The sequence below is a fragment of the Rhinolophus sinicus genome, linkage group LG10 (genome assembly GCF_036562045.2).
Source record: "Rhinolophus sinicus isolate RSC01 linkage group LG10, ASM3656204v1, whole genome shotgun sequence".
Taxonomy (NCBI): Eukaryota; Metazoa; Chordata; class Mammalia; order Chiroptera; family Rhinolophidae; genus Rhinolophus; species Rhinolophus sinicus.
Genome location: NC_133759.1, coordinates 33104923 through 33123416, shown reverse-complemented (window position 1 = coordinate 33123416; position 18494 = coordinate 33104923).

Sequence of the window (18494 nt, the reverse complement as noted above, 5' to 3'; positions counted from 1 at the left end):
TCTCTTTTTGACTGTGTCATTGTCTATAGTTATTCTCTCACCCATGAAGCTGGTTGTTTCCTCTTTGAACCCCCTGTCCTGAAACTGACAGTATATATTCCCAACAGTTGTTCTTAAATCTCTCCAGCCACACTCCTCCAAAGCAGTTACACAGAGCCCTAAATCCTACCATCACCACCCCCCTCATTATCACCCTGCCAATGAAGCACCCTCCAGCTCACTCTTGATGAAGGTATCTTCCCCTCTGCCTTCCAATATTCTCCATCTTTAAAGCACAACAGCCTTTCCCTTGTCCTTGCTAGATAAAAAGTTGAATAGTGGCGAGGGCTCAGACTATTCCCAGGTATTTCAACACATCTAAGGATCCTAATGCTGTCTGAACATAGAAATTTCTGAGTCCTCTGAAGTACAATCCAAAGGACATCATTTATCTCCCTCAACAAGGCACCCTGAGCCCAATGTTCTGTGAGCTCAAGAGCTGGCAAAGGGTAACTGGGCCCAACCCCATTGTCCCTGAGTTCTTTTTTGTCGGGCTATTTGTTCCAAGTTCCATCCTGCTACCTAGGCTGGAAATTCCACACATGCTCAGCTCAAAGGAATGCAGCTCATGCTGGCCAAAGAGCTTGCCAGGAAATGAGGAGCAACTTTTCATTTGTGGCTTCGTTTCTCTTGTGGCTTCCTCTCTCACAGCTGAGACAGACTATGCTACTGCCTGAGCTGTTCCACCAACCTTTTCTAATTGGAGAGTAACTGCTTTCCAGTCACCTCCTCGTGGGAGCCTCTGCTGACTTCTACAAGCAGCCTGGTTCCTGATCTTTAAAAGCCCAGAGACCTTTCATTTGTTATGGTATTTAATGCCTTCTTGATAGTTCCATGATTTTTAAACTCATTCATTCATTCATTCATTCATTCACTTATTAACTTATTCACTAGTGTAAAGCATTTATTTAATGACCACCTACTGTATGTCAGGCCCTAAGACAGGACTTAAGGATTAGTACGAGGTCTGATAATCAAGTTCTCAAACTTGTTGCAACGCTATTGCTAACCTTTTTTGATACCAGAGGGACTATTCATTGGTTAACTGGACAGTTAACCAAGTTTACTATTTGGAAGTGTTGAAAAGGCTGTGTGAAAAAGTTAGATGACCTGAACCTTTCGCCAATAATTCATGGCTCTTGCATCACAACAATGCACCAGCTCACATGGCCCTATCTGTGAGGGAATTTTTAGCCAATAAACAAATAAGTCTATTGGAACATCCTCCCTACTCACCTAATCTGGCCCCCAATGACTTCTTTCTTTACCTGAAGATAGAGGAAATATTGAAAGGGAGACATTTTGATGACATTTAGGACATCAAGGGTAATACAATGACAGCTCTGATGGCCATTCCAGAAAAAGACTTCCAAAATTGCTTTGAAGGGTGGATTAGGCACTGGCATCGGTATATAGCTTCCAAAGGGGAGTACTTGGAAGGTGACCGTAGAGATAGTCAGCTATGGGTTATGTAGCACTTTTTCTAGCATGAGTTTGCAAACTTAATTGTGTGACCTCGTAAATCAGAAATAGGCCCTACCCTCACAGAACTTACTGTATGGTAAGCTGGTAGCTAGAAGCAGACACACTGTATACACACAATTATAGCACATTGAAAACCCTTGCAGGTAGGAACAGTGTTGTGTATATAGCCTACTTCACATAGATGTTTGAGTGATGTTTGTAAATGTAAAATGTCTCCATGAGTCCCCAATTTTCCACATTAACAGGAATGCACAAACCATGGACTATCTAAAAGTGTTCCTTAAAATTGTTTCTCCTTGGTCTCAGAACACATATTCTGTCACACATAACAAAGAATTTGACCTCCCTCTGCCTCAAATCCTTCCTTTGTTCACACTTGATATTAAGGTAAGGCCCTAGCTGGAGGATGAACGGATAGCCAGAAGGGCAAGGCCTCGGACACCAATGGTTACCCAGAAAAGATTGTTTCCAGAAAGAGGTAAAGGGCTGCCATGCATGACCCCCTCTCCCCCATGCACCTACCACCAAGGCTTACAAAAGTGAGTTGGACTCATTAAGCCCACCCCTAATAGGTCTGGTGTTAGTTGAACCACATGAAGTTGCTGCTATTTGACTATCTTTGACCTACCAAAATTGCAATTTTATATGGTCCAGCCTAATATACCTGACACTAAACAAAAAATAAAATTCAATCAGTAAATGAAGAACTTGGGAACAACCAACCCACCCATCAAGATGACCTCCCTGACTTAATATGGGGAGGCGGTGGGGGCAGCACGTTTGGAATGGTATAATTGAATGATCAGCAACTTAATTGTATTGTATGGAGAATGCATGAAACAAGAATGAGGGATGAGCTTGGAGAATAAAAGGGAAAAAGAAGTAGGGTAAAGCCAAGAGGCCAGAAGTTGGCACTTATTACCCATCACTCTCCAGAAGAGAGCAACATGAAATTGGAGCTCATACGGATGAGCCCTGCTATGAAATGGAGATGACTTACTAAGCCCTACTCTGACTTGGATGAAATCTGTCTCCCGTAACTCGTGGGATACATTCACCACCCTGCCTGTTGATGACTCATTTGGCATCTTGGGATTGCTGATGTTGCTGCGAAAAGGGTGCCCCAGTTGACAGAAGAGCATTGCAGTTACTGAAGGACTAACACCAACTGTTAATGAGTACATGGGTATCCGGTTATATACTTCAGCCTACTATGAGTTGGATTGCTGGGAAGCAGGCTTGTCCAGGCAGACTAATTTCAGGATACTGGCTTCACTATGAAACAGGTTCAGCTCTGTGGTAAATTCATTCAGGTAACACTACCGTGGATGGCCATTTTGGGAGTCAGTCAGATGACTGGCACAAAGCAAAACCTTCTGACTCAATCATTTTGATCACAGAGTGCAAGGGATGTAATTATGTTGGCAAGACTCGAGTATCCTGTCCCTGACCCTAACTCCTTCCTAATCTTTCTTCATAACCCAACAGGTGAATGTGAAATTGTCTGGCATTTTCTGCTTCTGACTCAAAGCCACTCCAGTCCTAGTTACTAGGTCAGTAGGTCAATAGTGTTGTCATCCTACTTGGGCTAAAAAAGCAGGGAAAGGGTGAGGATATAGGGAGTGCCGAGAGATCTTCCCCATGCTAAAGTCATGCCTGTTATTTTCCCTCGGACACTCTGCTCTTTACTTCATGGTCAAGTGCATGCTTCTTGGGAGTCAGACCTTCGTTCAAATCACAGCTCTGCCTCTTCTTAGCAAGTCATTTAACTTCTCTGCACCTCAGGTTTTTTCATCACTGTAAAGTGGGGATGATAAACACATCTGCCTCATGGAGTTGTGAGGACTAAACGAGGGGATGAATTGAAGACCCCTCAGATCAGGGCTTGGCAAATAGTCAACCCAATTAATGTTGGGTGTGATTACTGATAGTATTATTGTTATTCCTAAGGCATGTATCATGAATTACAGTTACCTAATTTTTGGTGACTGCTCCTTTCACCTATCCTCTCCGATCCTGCTGGTGGTCATTTATTACTGTCTTCAGTGCCCGCTGGGTGCCAGCCTCATGGTAAACAATCACTAAACATTTGCTGACAATTTAAGAAAACAGTTTCATGCTTTGTGTTTGCAGTTACTAAATATGAAATCGTTTGCTCTTTTGGTATCTTCTCTCAAATCTCCTGATTACATAGTTTTTAATCCATGCTAAACCGTCCGTGACCACTAAATGGCTGGATCAAAATAGCTACTTCAAAGTACCCCATTTACCTAGTATCCTGCCGCTCCTCCTGAAGACTTCACTGCTACCCGCTGTCCACTCAGTCTTTGGAGCTGGCAGTCACTGTCCCTCTGAGCCCAAATGTAACTGGACTTGCTGGCCTACTTCCCAATCTGGAGTTTGAGAGAGCGAGATCAGGGATAGCCACAGACAATCATTGATTAGCCTCCAGTCAAAGAATCACACAGAGGAAGAAAGTATTTTCATCACTGCGGCCCAACCTCCAGCTTGGAGTTAATCCTAGAGGGTGTGATTCTGGGGTCTGCCCCATCACCAAACCCACCCTGGCCTCAGGCTGACCTTTCCCTGCAAAAGGGAAGCACAGCCTGAATGAAAAATGCCAAAAGGATAGAAACTGGAAAAGTTTTGTGAAGCTGCTTGGGGGTTTCTCCCTTGTTGCTGGTAAATCTCCTTTTTGGGCATCTGTGGTTCTTGGCCTTAGAGGAACAAAAAGCATGTCTGGTACTTATAAACAATTGCAAATTTATGTAAATCATAAGGTACAATTATAAATTATGTATTGATCCTGTTGCCTGCCAAATGAAGTTCAACGACGAATAACACAACTTGTAAGTTCTCAGTAAAATGGCTAAATTAAAGGTTCTTAGTGACGCTGTGCTTCTCCCTTCCCTCTACTTCCAAGTCCATGGTAAAGCTCAGATCCCAGCCTACCCTGCTCCCCATGCCCACCCTGCCAAACTGCAGCAAATCCACAATTGCTCCAAGACCATCACCAAATCCCGACCCAATTCCCAGGTCCCTGAGCCCCTCACATTTCAGGATGTCCTACACAAAAGGGAACCTCATTTCCTGGGTGTGAAAAATGTGAAGCCTGAAAACCTCCTCTCAACCCATGAATATAACATTTGGGTAAAAATTACCTGGCTTCTGATCTTGTCTGATGAGCTTCAATTGAAGCCACTCTGTATATACAGGTAGACTTGAACCACCTTCTGAGGTCCTGAGGACTTCCTGTGCTTTCAATTCAATTCATTCCAAACACTGTCCCCAGAATCCCCTGCCCAGGCTGGCCCCTTCCTGTACTTCATTTAGGCTCCTCTCCCGGACCCTGCCTACCTTGCCCCATCTGGCTCTATTCATTAAGACTCAAGGCCCTTCTGAAGATTTGGTGGGCATTGGATGTGTTTTGAAAGATAATATGAAGGTTTAGTGTTTTATAGGCTTATTTTTACATACCTTATCTCATCTAAATGCTTAAATAGAAAGATGACAAAAGAAAAAATACAGGTAGGAAAGTAAGAGGCAAAGAGACACCAGGCTAGAACAAAAAATGCACCTCTAGAGACTCTGGGAAGTTGCTTTTTGGAGGGCAACTTAAGGACTGAGCTTTCTAGCATTTTCCCCAGATAATGTCACAAGAAATTTTTCTCTCAACCACTGATGATAAAGATGTCTTTGGGACCAAAGTCAGATTATTGCCCCAGAGCCTCATAACCTTGTGAGTCTGAGCAGTAAAGTTGTATCTCCCTCCATCTAGAAAGAGTCATGCTGCTTCAAAGCACCTATGGCTCAGGCCCATCCTGTATTTTCCCTGCTTTGGATCTTTACACCAGCTATTCCCTCTTCCGAGAATGTTCCATCCCCTCCCACCCACCTGTGGAAGTCAACCTGTTCTTTAGGGCCCAGAAGAAAACCATCACTTCACCTTTTTAGATGCCATGAGATTAAACTTTGCCTTTGCACCTCTCTGATATGAGCCTGTGCCAGTCACCTTGGGCTTGTCCTGTGAAGACAGGGACCGGGGGATTTTCTTCCTAGGGCTACATCTGGGGTGGTGCTTTCTCCTAAGTACGAAATTATGAAGACTCTTTGAATCAAAACTCTTCAGGGGACTTGATGACCTCCAGCAAAAACAGCTCCTGAAGATGGGGTGGTCCCAGAGGCCCTTCACAAGAAGGAAGATATTAGCAGTCTCATAGGTTGCTAACACTTCATGGCCTTCCCCAGTGTCTCCATTTCTCCTGCTGGGCCAGCTGTGGCTTTCTAGAACCCTCCAATTCCATGGGCCGGCCTGACCTGTGTGGCCCTCCCTTCTGGACCTGAGTCTCTTGACCAAGTCTCTAACCAGCCAGCAAGAGCCCTGGGGGATGAGCATCTGTAAGCTGGCCTACTCCAGCACCCCTAGCTCACTTAGTTTAAAAGGGAACTATTCTGTCATTCCCTCTTTGCTCTTCATCCTACCCACCCAGCTGTCCTGGGGTCACGTTGGACTCCTCCCTGTCCCTCAACCTCCATCCCATTAATCATTAAATCCTACTGTCCTCCAAACCAGGGTGTTCTTCAAGGTAAAAAAAAAATAAGATCAGTTCATCCCTCCTCTGTTTGAAACCATTTAATGGCTACCCATTGCGCTCAGGATAAAGGCTAAAATTCTTAACAGAATTTAAAAACCTTTCACTTGGCCCTTTTGAAATAAAAGGATTTATAATGTTTTCAAAACCAATAAGAGTCCTGACATGGTCTTAATTTTTCCAGCTGTCAAAGCTATTTAAGATTGGTAAGGTCTGAATTGTTAAAAGGTGATTAACTCATCTTGCCTGAATGGGTGTGAGTTCCAAGGGAATTTTTTTCTCCCCTTTCTTTGCTCTACCTGTTACATGACACTCTCCTTAGGTGGCTGTGTAACCAGGTTCATTACAACAGTCAGGGTGGAGAGGACGGGTGTGTGGGGAGAGGGTTGGAGGAGGAATACTATAGATGAGATTCCTGGTAAGCCAAAGAAACCCCAAGAATGGCCCACTCCTTCCTCTAGAATTTCTACTCTTATCAATACAATGCAACTGTCAGAATCCCTCTTAATGGCAAAAATATTTGGAAGGAATGTAAATACTCAACAATAGGGGAATAACAATATAAAATATAGTTAGAATAATATGCTGCCATTTAAAAGGAAAGTTTTGAAGGTGTTGCAGAAAAATGAGTTCTTGGTATCGTTACAGGAACAAATTCAGGGCACACCGAATAAACCAAGCAAGCAGTGGATTTATTACAAGAAAAGAAGATAATACACTCCCCAATGGTAGGAGTGGGCAAGCCAGGAGAAGAGCAATTACACTGAAGAACAATGAGGCTTAGGAATTTATTGCTTCTAAAATGAGGGTGTGAAATATTCGAATTTTAGGGGTGGTGTTATAGGCATTCCTAGGAGGGTCCTCACTGACCACTCCTTCCCGTTGGGACGAGGGATTCTCTTGTCCTTATTTGGCCGTTGTTCGAACTGTCATGGAGACACAGGGGGTGGAGATTTTCCTTGCCTGTAATACTAATAATATCACAATCTATGATAATTATCTAAAGTTCACCTTGAGGGACAAGATGGGTCCTGGACTGTTCTGGGACGAAATCTAGTTCTGGCTGCTTCCATAGCTGCACTTTTTTAAAAAGATGATCTCATCTCCTCCCTCCTTTGTCTTTCCTTATTTCCTCCTTCCCTCTCTCCCTCTCTCTCCCCTGTGGCCCTATTGTTTCTGCCTATGGTAACAAAGGTTTTGCAGCAACATGAAAAACCACATATAATGTTACATTAAATGGAAGGCAGACCACTGTCTGAACCAAGAGAGGTGGTGTGGGGATGTGACATGGTGACAAAAACATGAATTTTCTAGCTAGATAGATCAGACTGGGCATTCAGTTCCCATTTCCCCCACTCACAAGCTGTGTGATCATCTGCAAGTTACTTAACTTCTCTGGGTTTCGGTTTCTTCTTTGAAAAAATGTAGATAGTATTACAAACTGGGTTGTCTTGAGTATTAGATAGCACATATAAAAATGCCGGCAGAAATCAAATTAGGAGCTCAATAAACATTAGATCACTTGTACTTCTCTAAGTTGTGTGTGTGTGTGTGTGTGTGTGTCTCAAAAAGCCAAACTGTGAGGATTTTTGAATGTCAGAGTGAGGCCAGATCTATTTTATTTGATAATTAAAGGAGCTGTCTCAATTGACCTTAGTGAAAAACTCAAATTTCTCCTAGGGTAAGGCAGGGAAGAGAAATGAGTCAAGTGGTCTGGGTATAAAAATAATCAACTTGGAGGCAGACACTGCTCAACCTTGGCTCAGAGTTACCACTCAGGAATCAGCGCCACTTGGCCAGAATCTTTGGTTTTCCAAAACAAGCAAAAACTCCAGATTCTTAAGTGAAATGTCTGACTTTTGAAATGTTAACAACCACTTAAAAATAAAAACTGTGTGTAGGCTAAACAAAACTTGTCTGTGGACCAGATGAGGCCTGTGGGTGGCCATTTTACCATGTCTGCTCTCCTTAGATATTTGTTGGACTGAACTGTGGCATGGAAGAGCAGCTGGGGCAGAGGTGATGGAGGGAAGATCAGGGAAAGACCCCTAGAGGGCTTAGCTGCTTTAGCTCTCTTTCTATCCTGACAAAGAAACCTGAAGGAATTCATCTCTGAAGTGCTGGCATGTTTTTTGTTTTTGTTTTTGCCTTTTGGACTCTACCCCAGCACTGATTTGCCAAGAAGCTTTTGACTGGGCTTAGCAGCTAGTTCTCACTCTTCAGGCTTTCCAACTGAAAAATCTTATACAACCCATCCTCTTTCAATGGTTAGTTGCTTTGTCCCAGGGGTCAGAACTCATATAAACAATCTTTGTGTGTGTGTGTGTCTGTCTGTCTGTCTATCTGTGCGTGTGTGTGTGTGTGTGTGTGTGAGAGAGAGAGAGAGAGAGAGAGAGAGAGATATCTTCCTTCTGAAGGACGTTCTCAAGAATTAACAGATCTGCTATACTGAGCTATCTGAACCTGGCAGGAGCTGACTCCTATGGAAATAGAATCCTTAACTGCCATAGTCTCAGGGTGATTCACTGACTAAACTCATAATCTTAGGTGACTACCAGAGGTTATTAGCAAACCATGGGAGAGAAAAATGTTCTACGACATTATATTTTTGCATTGGGATGAGAGGTAACATAGTGGAAGAAATATTAGAATCAGCAGAGCTAGATTAGGATGTTTTATTTACTGGGTGGGTGACCTTGGTCAAGTCACCTTACCTCTCTGTGTTTCAGTTCCCTCATCCATAAAATATAGCCAGAAATGTTCACCTCCCAGGGATATTTTGAAGATTCAGTGAGGTCATAGCCTGCCAGCTAGCTATGCTGGACCAGAGAAAAAGAATGAAGGTATTGGAGCTAAGGAGATATGAATTTAAGTCTTGACTCCACTACTTATAATAACAGCTACCATGAGTTCAGTAATTCCTGTGTCCTAGGCTCTGTGCATCATCTTTTAAAATCCTTGCAAAAACTCAGCATGGATGGAGGTATTATTTTTATTATCCTCACTTTACAAATGGGGAGACAGAGGCACCGAGAGGTTAATTAACTTGTCTAAGGCCTCACAGCTAAGTGATGATGCAAGGCTATGTGATTCCAGAGCCTATATTTTCTAGCTTTGTGAGTTAGGATAAGCCCTGTAATCTTTCTGATCCTCAGTTTCTACAGCTATAATATCGGGAAATCTTTGTGAGGATTAGGAAAAATGTGTATAAAATGACTATCCATGGCAAGTACCTGGAATTTCATGGATAGTAACTGTTTTTACTAAGTACTCAGTGTTACAGGTTGAATTGTGTCCCTGCCCCCCACAACAAGATGTTGAAGTCAGCAAACCAGCAGAAGGTTTGGAAACAGATTCTCCCTCACAGCCCTCAGAAGGAAACAACCCTTCTGACACTTTAATTTTGGACTTCTAGCCTCCAACTATATCTGTTATTTTAAGCCACCCAGTTTGTGGTACTTTGTTACAATGGCCCCTAGAAATTAACAGCACAGTACATGCTACTTGCATCTTCATTTACTTTGCTAAGGGTTTCTGGGTCCCTGGGTGTATACAGCATCCGGCTCCTGAGAATGCTGGGTGCTCTGCATGTGTGCAGCTCTGCAGCCTAACTATAGACAAAGTCAGTCTAACACAACATTAGGAGGTAGAGCCAAGGTCAGCTTTGCAGGGTCCCACTTGCCTCTTGTGTTTCCCTGGATTAAGTGCTCTTATGCTACCCTGGGCAGGGAAGAATGTTTTTAATAAATTCATTCAGGAGAAGGTGCTGGTGAATAAATATTTCCTCCCAGGTGAATTAATCACACTGGAAAGGTGAAATCTCAAATACCTTGCTGCCTGGTTAGAAAAGATTTTACGCCAAGATCCCCAGACCCCCGTCACCCCCCAAAACATCAGCATGCCCTCCAGGCCCTGCACCCCCATGCATTTCTCTCTGCACCCAGATATCCATTTTGCCAGAGTCCAGGGGATACTTTCCAGCAGAGAAGGCTGTTTACGCAGCCCAGATAAACACCTCTGGCCTTCAGGGAAATCAGAGCAGCCTCATATAGCATTTGGAAATGGAGAAGTGGGAGGACATTGTGAGCCCAAGAGATTTATTGTTAAAGCTTGGAAAACAATTAGAGTTGAAATGAGCTCACCCAGCGGCAGCCAGGGGCCCCGCCCGGCACTGCTCTTCAGGAACTCTTCAAGCAAAATTCCCTCACGTTGATTTTCAGGAAAGGAAAAGAAATCCCCAAACAGAAAGATTATCACAGCTACTTAAAACAGAGTAGAGAACATGATCTGTTAATATTCCTCTTTCTGTTATGTGTTAGGGTGTACCAAACCGCTCGTATAAGTTACCAAATTGTGGTTTAACAAATTACCCCAAATTTAGCTGCTAAAATAACAAACATTTAGTACCTCACATGGTTTCTGGGAGTTAGGAATCTGGGATCAACTTACCCGGGTGGTCTAACTCAGGGTCTTTCATGAGGTTGCAGTCAAGCTGTGAGCTGGAGTTGCCATCATCTCACGGCTTGACTGGGTTTGAGGATTGGCTTCCAAGATGGCGCCTTCATGTGGCAGTTGGTAGGAGTCTTCAGTTTCTTGCTTACTGTTGTCCAGAGGCCTCAGTTCCTTACCATGGGGGTGTATGGTGACCATCCTGGTTAGCCCGGGACTGATGGGGTTCTCAGGATGTGAGGCTTTTAGTCTGAAACCAGGAAAGCCCTGAGCAACCTGGTGACAAGTTGGTCATCCTCCGTGGACTTCTGTCCATAGGGCTGCACATAACATGAAGAGATCTCTGAGAGAGGGATCACGACATAAATCCTGTCTTTTATAAACATATCTTAGGAGTAGCATACCATGTGTCACTTCTTCTGTATTCTGTTCATCGCACAGATCAGCCCGGGTACAATGTGCAAAGGGATGATAAAAGGGTGTGAATATAGGAGGTAGGGATCACTGGAGCCATCTTGGAAGCTGGCCACCATATTACCCTGAAACCTAGTGGTTGAAAACAACCACCATTTAGTACCTGCCATGAGTCTGTGAGTTAAATGGGCTCAGCTGGGTGGTGGTTCTGCCCCACATGTTGTTGGTTGGAGCTGCAATCATCTGAGGTTCAACTAGTCTCGAATCCCACAGGACTTATTCATATGGCTGGCAGTTGGCGCTGGCTGTTGGCTAGGAGCTCAGCGGAGGCTGCCAAGGAGAGTCTTGGTTCTCCTCCATGTGACCTCTCCACATGGCTGGGACTAGGTGCTGAGAGGGACCACCCCAATAACAAGCATGTAAGAAGGAAACAGAAGGTTCCAGTCGTCCTACGGCTCAAACATCTTATGCTGCATTCCACTGGCCAAAGCTGTCACAGGAACAGACCAGATTTAAGGAAAGAAGAAATAAACTCTACTTTCAGATGTGAGGAATAGAATATACTTATAGAAAAGGGAGAAATTTTCAGGGGCTATTACAGTCCCTAATGGGGACGATTATATTCCTTAAAATATGTGCTTTGGGATCTCTCATTGGGGAATGTACAAAAATCCCCAGAGGTGGAGAGATATTCCTGGCACCCTCAAATTCCTGACTTGTTTTAAAAACTATGCAAGCAACTGTATAAAGACATTCATTATTTTAAAAATTAGAAAATACAGGAAAGCACAAGAAAAAAACACTGTCATTCCAATACCGAAATACCTATAATTTTAGTACATAACATCCTAGAATTTATTCTATGCAAAAATAATTTTGTTTTACAAAAATGGAACAACTCTGTACCTACAATTTTATAATCTGCCATCTTCACTTAAAACTACATTACAAACATCTTTCTGTGACAGTTAATATAGATAGAGCTACCTCAATTTAAGGGTTGCATAGTGTGTCATTGTATATCTACCAACCAAGATTCTTGATGGCAACAATAAAAACCATCTCTGGTTAACTTAATCAGCAAAAGGGAATTTTTGGGAAGGGTATTGGATAGCCTAAAGGATCTATGATATAGTAGTTTAGTGTTCCATTAGCTATTGCAGTGGAACAAGCCACAAAACTTAGTGGAATAAAACCACCACTTTAATATGCTCATAAATTCTCTGGGTCAGGAATTCCAACAGCCCCAGTAGAGACGATGCCACAATGTCTGGGATCTCAGCTGGGAAAACTCAAAGTAGGAGTGAGGTGAAAAGCTGGGGAGAGGGATGCAGTCATGGAATCATCTGGAGGCTTCTTCATTTACGTGTTTGGAGATTGGTCTGGGACACTTGGCCAGAGTGCCTATACATGGCCTCTCTGTGTGGCTCGGGTTTCCTCAGGGTGGCAGCCTCTGTGTCACCTGACTTCTTGCAAGGTAGCTCAGTGCTCCATTGAGCCATCGACCAAAATAGTTACAAGCCTGCCCCAGTTCAAGGGGAGGGGACAAAGACTGTACTTCTCAGTGGCTGGAATGTCAAAGAATTTGTGACCATATTCTAAAATCTCTATAATTAGGGTAAGCTAAGCTAAGCTGTTGTAACAAAGAGAGTGCCCCATTTACAGCGATTTAATGAATATAGAAGTTTATTTCTCTCAAACAAAATAGTTCCAAGGTGAGTAGTCCAGGTGACTAAGGTGGCTCTGCTCCACCAGACACTTACCTGTATACCACTGGCATCTAGGCTCCACTGCCAACACAGCAATCTGGAAAATCACTGTCTTTGTGCCTCTGTGGGCAAAGCCTCAGGCAGGAGCATCTCATTGACCACACTCAGCTCACATGCCTATACCTTCCAGGGAGCAGGGAGTGGGCATGTCTGCTTCTGTAGTGGAAAACAGAGATGCCTCTTTCCTATCTTAGAATTTCCCCCTAAGAAGGATGATCAGATGCTAGATACCCTAAAAGCAACTAATATCCAGTAGAATACAGATGTATCCTATCCCACCCCCTTATTGATAGACATTTAGGCTGATCACATGCCATTGATAACATGCTATTCACACTGTTGCAAAAAACATCTTTCTACAGACATCTTTGAATACCTGTAAGATGTTTATTCTCCTTTAAGATAAATTCCAAGCAATCATGTCATAGTGTCTGATTTCTGCATCTATCCTGCAGGATCCCATTAAAGAGGAAAACCTCCTTCTTTTCTTCAAGCCAGGGGTGACAACTCAGAAATATGTATGGGCCTGGGAGAAAGAATGGAGAGATCCAGCACAGACGATCAGGATTAGGTGTCAGTCCTGCTTATGGAGCACTGTATGAAGGGCTTTACATATACTAGTATCTCATTTCTTCTTCACATCAGTCTGATAAGGAAGACGTTATCTTCATGTGGTAGATAAAGAAGCTTAGGTTGCAAGAGATTAAGTAATTTATCTAAGGCCTTAGAGCTAGGGTTTAATCCCAAATCAGTTCCTCCCTCTCAGAACATTTACTCTGAGTTACTCCCTCTCCTAGCCCAGCTTTCATGTTGTGGCACATGAAGACGCCATGTGTAGACGTTTCAGCCAGTAGCCCCAGAGAAGCTCCCAGCTGACAGCCAGCAACAACAACCAGCCATGGGAGTGACCCAGCTTGGACTCTTCAGCTCAGTTGAGAACCCAGATGGCTGCAGCCCCAACCACCATCACCTGGATAGAGCAGGACTGTTCAGGTGGGCTCAGTCAATCCAAAGAATGGTAAAAACGAATAAAATGGTTGTTGTGTTAAGTGACTACATTTTGGCAAGATTTGTTACATAGCCATGGAGAACCAAAACAGGTGGAGACCTACTCATTCTTCAGTGAGTCCCAGCACACCTGAAAAGAGGACTCCTGCTCTGGGTGCATAAGTGGAAAATAGGGGGTCTTTGGTGATCCTTACGAGTCAGCACACTAGTCTGCATCTATATATGACAATTTTCCTTGTTGCCTGCCCCAGCTGGGGAAAAAAATTCACTGAGTCACAGTCTGGGAGGAGAAACTGTGTGTAATGAGTTAACACAAATCTGGGAAAGATTCCCAAAGTAAATAACGTTGATTCTCAGCACAAAGAAGGCATTGCTTAATGCTGTGAAAATTCACATAAACAGTCATTGCTTTATGACTGATTTGCTATATTTTCAAATTTCAAAAAAGTAACCAGAATAACCATCAGTTAAAAAAAAAAATAACAACAGTACTTGGAAATGCTGTGCAGCTCCCAAGAATCGTAAAAGTGTCCTTATCTTTTGGAACTTTACAGTCCTGTGGGCAGGAGGTAGTGTCAATATGACCTTAGGGTGACCCCAGTTGTCACTTGGATTCCAAAGAAAAGCCAACTCCTCCTTCCCACTTAAAGAGTAGAGGAGGAAGCTGAAAAGAGTTCAGTAAGATGATGGTTCTTTGTCCTCATCAACCTTAGGCATTTACTCTCCTATCCTTCCCCTCTCAGTCCCTTCCAGTTCAGTGGTTCTCACATTTGGGGGCATCAAAATCATCTGGAAAGTATTTTAGGTGGTCAAGATAGGATCTTCAGGTTCCAAGCCAGCAAGATTCTAACAAACCCATCTGGAGCAAGTGGCTTTCAAACTGTTTCATAGAACCTTAGGGGGTTCTTCTGAAATCCTATCACCGGCACCTCGGCAGTTTCTCTTTAATCTGTTTTATTATAGTAGGATTCCAAGAAATATTTCTTTAGAAGAAAAGGTTTTATTACTAAATGCCCTCCCTGCTTAAAAAAAGAAAGAAAGAAATCCCATGGTGGTGAGGATGGAATCCTCAAACATTGATGGTGGGAATGGAAAACAGTGCAGTCACTGGGGATAATAGTTCGGTGATTTCTCAATAAGTTAAACATAGAATTACCATACGTCTTAATCTGCTCAGGCTGCTATAACAAAATACCATAGATTGGGTGACTTAAGCAACAGACTTATTTCTCACAGTTCTGGAGGCTGAGAAGTAAAAGATCAGGGTTTAAGTTCTTGGTGAGGACCCTCTTCCTGGCTTCCTGCCTCTCACTGTGTCCTCACATGGGTGGGAGGAGGATGAGAGAGCTCTGGTCTGTTCTTATAAGGACATTAATCCCATCATGGGGCCCCACCCCATGACCTCATGTAAACCTAATAGGCCCCGCCTCCAATGCCATCACATTGGCAGGTAGGGCTTCAACCAATGAATTTTGGTAGGACGCAAATGTTCCATCCTTAAGACCATATCACCCAGCATTTCTACTCCTGGATATCTATATCCAGGAATTGAAAACAGATACTCAAACAGATGCTTGTACGCAAATGTTCATAGAATGTTTGGCTATTTACAATAGCCAAAAAGGTGGAAACAACCCAAATGTCTTATCAACTGATGAATGGATAAAAGTGGTATATCTCTACAATGGAATATTATTTATCCGTAAAACAGAGTGAAGTACTGACACATGGATGAACCTTGACAATATTATGCTAAGTGAAAGAAGCCAGTCACAAAAGGTCACATAATTGTATGATTTTGTTTACATGAAATATTCAGAATAGGCAAATCCATATCGACAAAAAGCAGATTAGTGGTCGGCAGGGGCTGGGGGGAGAGGGTAATGGGGAGTGATTTCTTAATGTGTATGGGGCTTCTTTTAGGGGTGATGAAAATGTCCTGGAACTAGATAGTGGTAATGGTTGCACAGCTTTGTGAATGTACTAAACGTCAGTAGTGACAAATTTTATGTTACATGAATTTTATTACAATAAAAAAGGTATTCCCAATCAACAGACCTAAAACAACCATCTCATTTTTCACTTACAAGGAAGCTGAGGTCAGAATGGGGAAATGACCTGGTGAGGTCACCCAGCCTGTCAGAGGTAAAGCCAAGGCAGCTGACCCCCAGTCCACCACAGCAGGCTGCCTCTCTTCCTCAATATTCTTGGTCCCCCACCTCCAGGCGCCACCAAAATAGCTCAGACTCAGGGGCATGCAAAGGCCTGAGCTGCATTCCACTCCACAGTTTCTGCATCCAGGGCTCTGGCTTTCTAGGCAAAGGTCCATCTTGCCCACCCACAGAGTTCTCGGCCAGACTTTCTTCTGCTATCTCCAGTGCCTGTTCCCTTCACGTGTGTTGATGAAAAACAAATCCATGTCTAACTTTATACTTGAGTAAATCTTCCCAAGGGCCTCAACTGCAGCTGTAGCCTTCTGACAGGGTTCATAAGGGTTGGGTGGATCAGATTCCTTACATTGCAGACATTGTTCGGTTTCCCAAACTCCAGCTGAGCAGGCAGTCTGGAGGAGCTGGTGGTGGTCCCAGGGAGGGCTAGGATTAATCCCAGCCCTATGCGTTTGTGTGCACTTGGCTCTGCTCTCTATTGAACCACAAGCACCTGTCACATATAGGTGCTTAATAAAGATTCATTGGCACCAGTGGTTCCTGTCTTGGGGTCATCCTGGGACTGTCTTCTTCATGTTAGTTAAAAGAGTTCAGGAAAGGCTTCACTTTCCTCAATGTCTCTGGGAATAAAAGATTCAGGGTAAGCTTGCACGTGAAGCGAGAGTCATTTCATCTGATCACTGTCTGCGATAGAATTATTCACCATTCTGGGAGGTGGCAACAGAAGGGTAGAATTCATTTGCATTACCTGTGAGTTTTAGAGGTCAGGTCTTCTGCAACAATGCCCCAGCCCCTTCTCTTATGTCTCTTGAAATTCTAAGGCTTTTGGTCTGTCCCAGATCCTGATCTTTCCTTAGATCTTCCCCAGTTGAGGAAGGTCTCCCAGGACAGAGAGGTTTAGGAAATGCTGCAGACTCCCTTCCTCACTGGAGATTTCAAGTGCGCAACAGGGCTGACTGCTCGACGCTCTGAGAAGTCCTGCAGAAGAGAAACCTGCTTCAGTGTTATTTAATCTAATGTTTCCCAAAGTGATTTGACCTCAGAGTCTTTTTCTCCTTGATATCACTCATTTATACCCTGTGAAAGTCAACTTTCCAAGAACATACTTCGGAAATGCCACCCCAATGTCCAATGTAGTTAGTTCTGGCCCTCATTACCCTGCAGTGAGCAGTGATGAGGACATTTGGTTAGGACACACGATATGGAATCCTGCTATAATAATCCAGAAAATTCAATCATTTGTTGAACCTGTTTGTGTCCCTCCCACACTGAGATTTTTGTGATTCTCTCCACATCAAACAGGAAACCACTGACATTTACTGAGCACTGTGTGTTAGAAGCTTTTCATATGTCATCTATGTAATCCTCTCTCAGCTCTAGTCTCTCCATTCTACCAATGAGAAACAAACCCAGAGAGGTTATGTAAGGAGGTCACTCAGTTAAGTCTGTGTCAGAGCTGAGATTCAGGCTGAGGATGCTGGGGCTCCACATGGGTATTCTCTCCTCAAACATTGATGGTGGGAATAGAAAATGGTGCAGCCATTGGGGGAAATAGTTTGGCAGTTACCTAGTAAGTGAAACATAGAATTACCATATGTCTTAGCCTGCTATAACAAAATACCATAGACTGGGTAGCTTCACCAACAGACTTATTTCTCATAGTTCAGGAGGATGGGAAGTATCAAATCAGGGTTATTAGGTTCTTGGTGAGGACCCTCTTCCTGGCTCGCAGATGGCTGCTTCTCGCTGTGTCTCTCCTCTGTGCCATTCCACCTCACTAACTAGTTGCATTTTTGTGGCACTATTTCCAGAATGCCTGATTCACATGGGGGAATTTTTTTCTCCTTCAGGGATTTTATTTCTCTTGGATTTGAAATCCAGCTCTGATATTTACTGGTTATGTGACGCTGGGCCTCTGGGCCTCAGTTTTCCCTATCTTTAAAATAGGATAATAATCTCATTTTTTTCCCTTTTGATCTTTTTCTTCTTCCTCCCCTCCTTTCCTCTTTCCTTTAATTTTTTCCCCTCTCATTTTATTTTTCCATTTTTAAAATAACCCCCAAACCTCCTGTGTTAATTTTCCCAGGAAGATCCTTGAAACCTCACATGGATCCCCATAAAGTGGCTTGAGAGGCACTGGCAGTTTTTCAGTAACAGAGGCCAGCAGAGAAGGCGGCTGCTGATTAATTCCATGTCAGCCAGGGCATTCTGTGCTCTGCATCTAGAATAGGGCAGTTTCCAAGGTGACCGAGACCAGTGTGTGAGGATAAGGTGAAGGCCTGGAGTTACGAGCTGCCAAACTCATACACCACATGGGCTTCCTCCAAGCTACTCATCACACGATGCTCGCCAAGCAATTTAACAACTGACTTGTGGCAGGCAAAGCGTTCCAACAATATTTAATGATCAGTGCATCCATAAATAGGAGTGTCAGAACAATTTGGATGGATGTTAATATATGGGCTCAGTCATGGAGTGACTAAACCTTGAGTTGTTTTGACCTCAGAGAGCCATCAAAAAGCTGCTGCAAGAAACGATTCTGCAGTGGTCTGCGGCAATGTTTTGTTCCT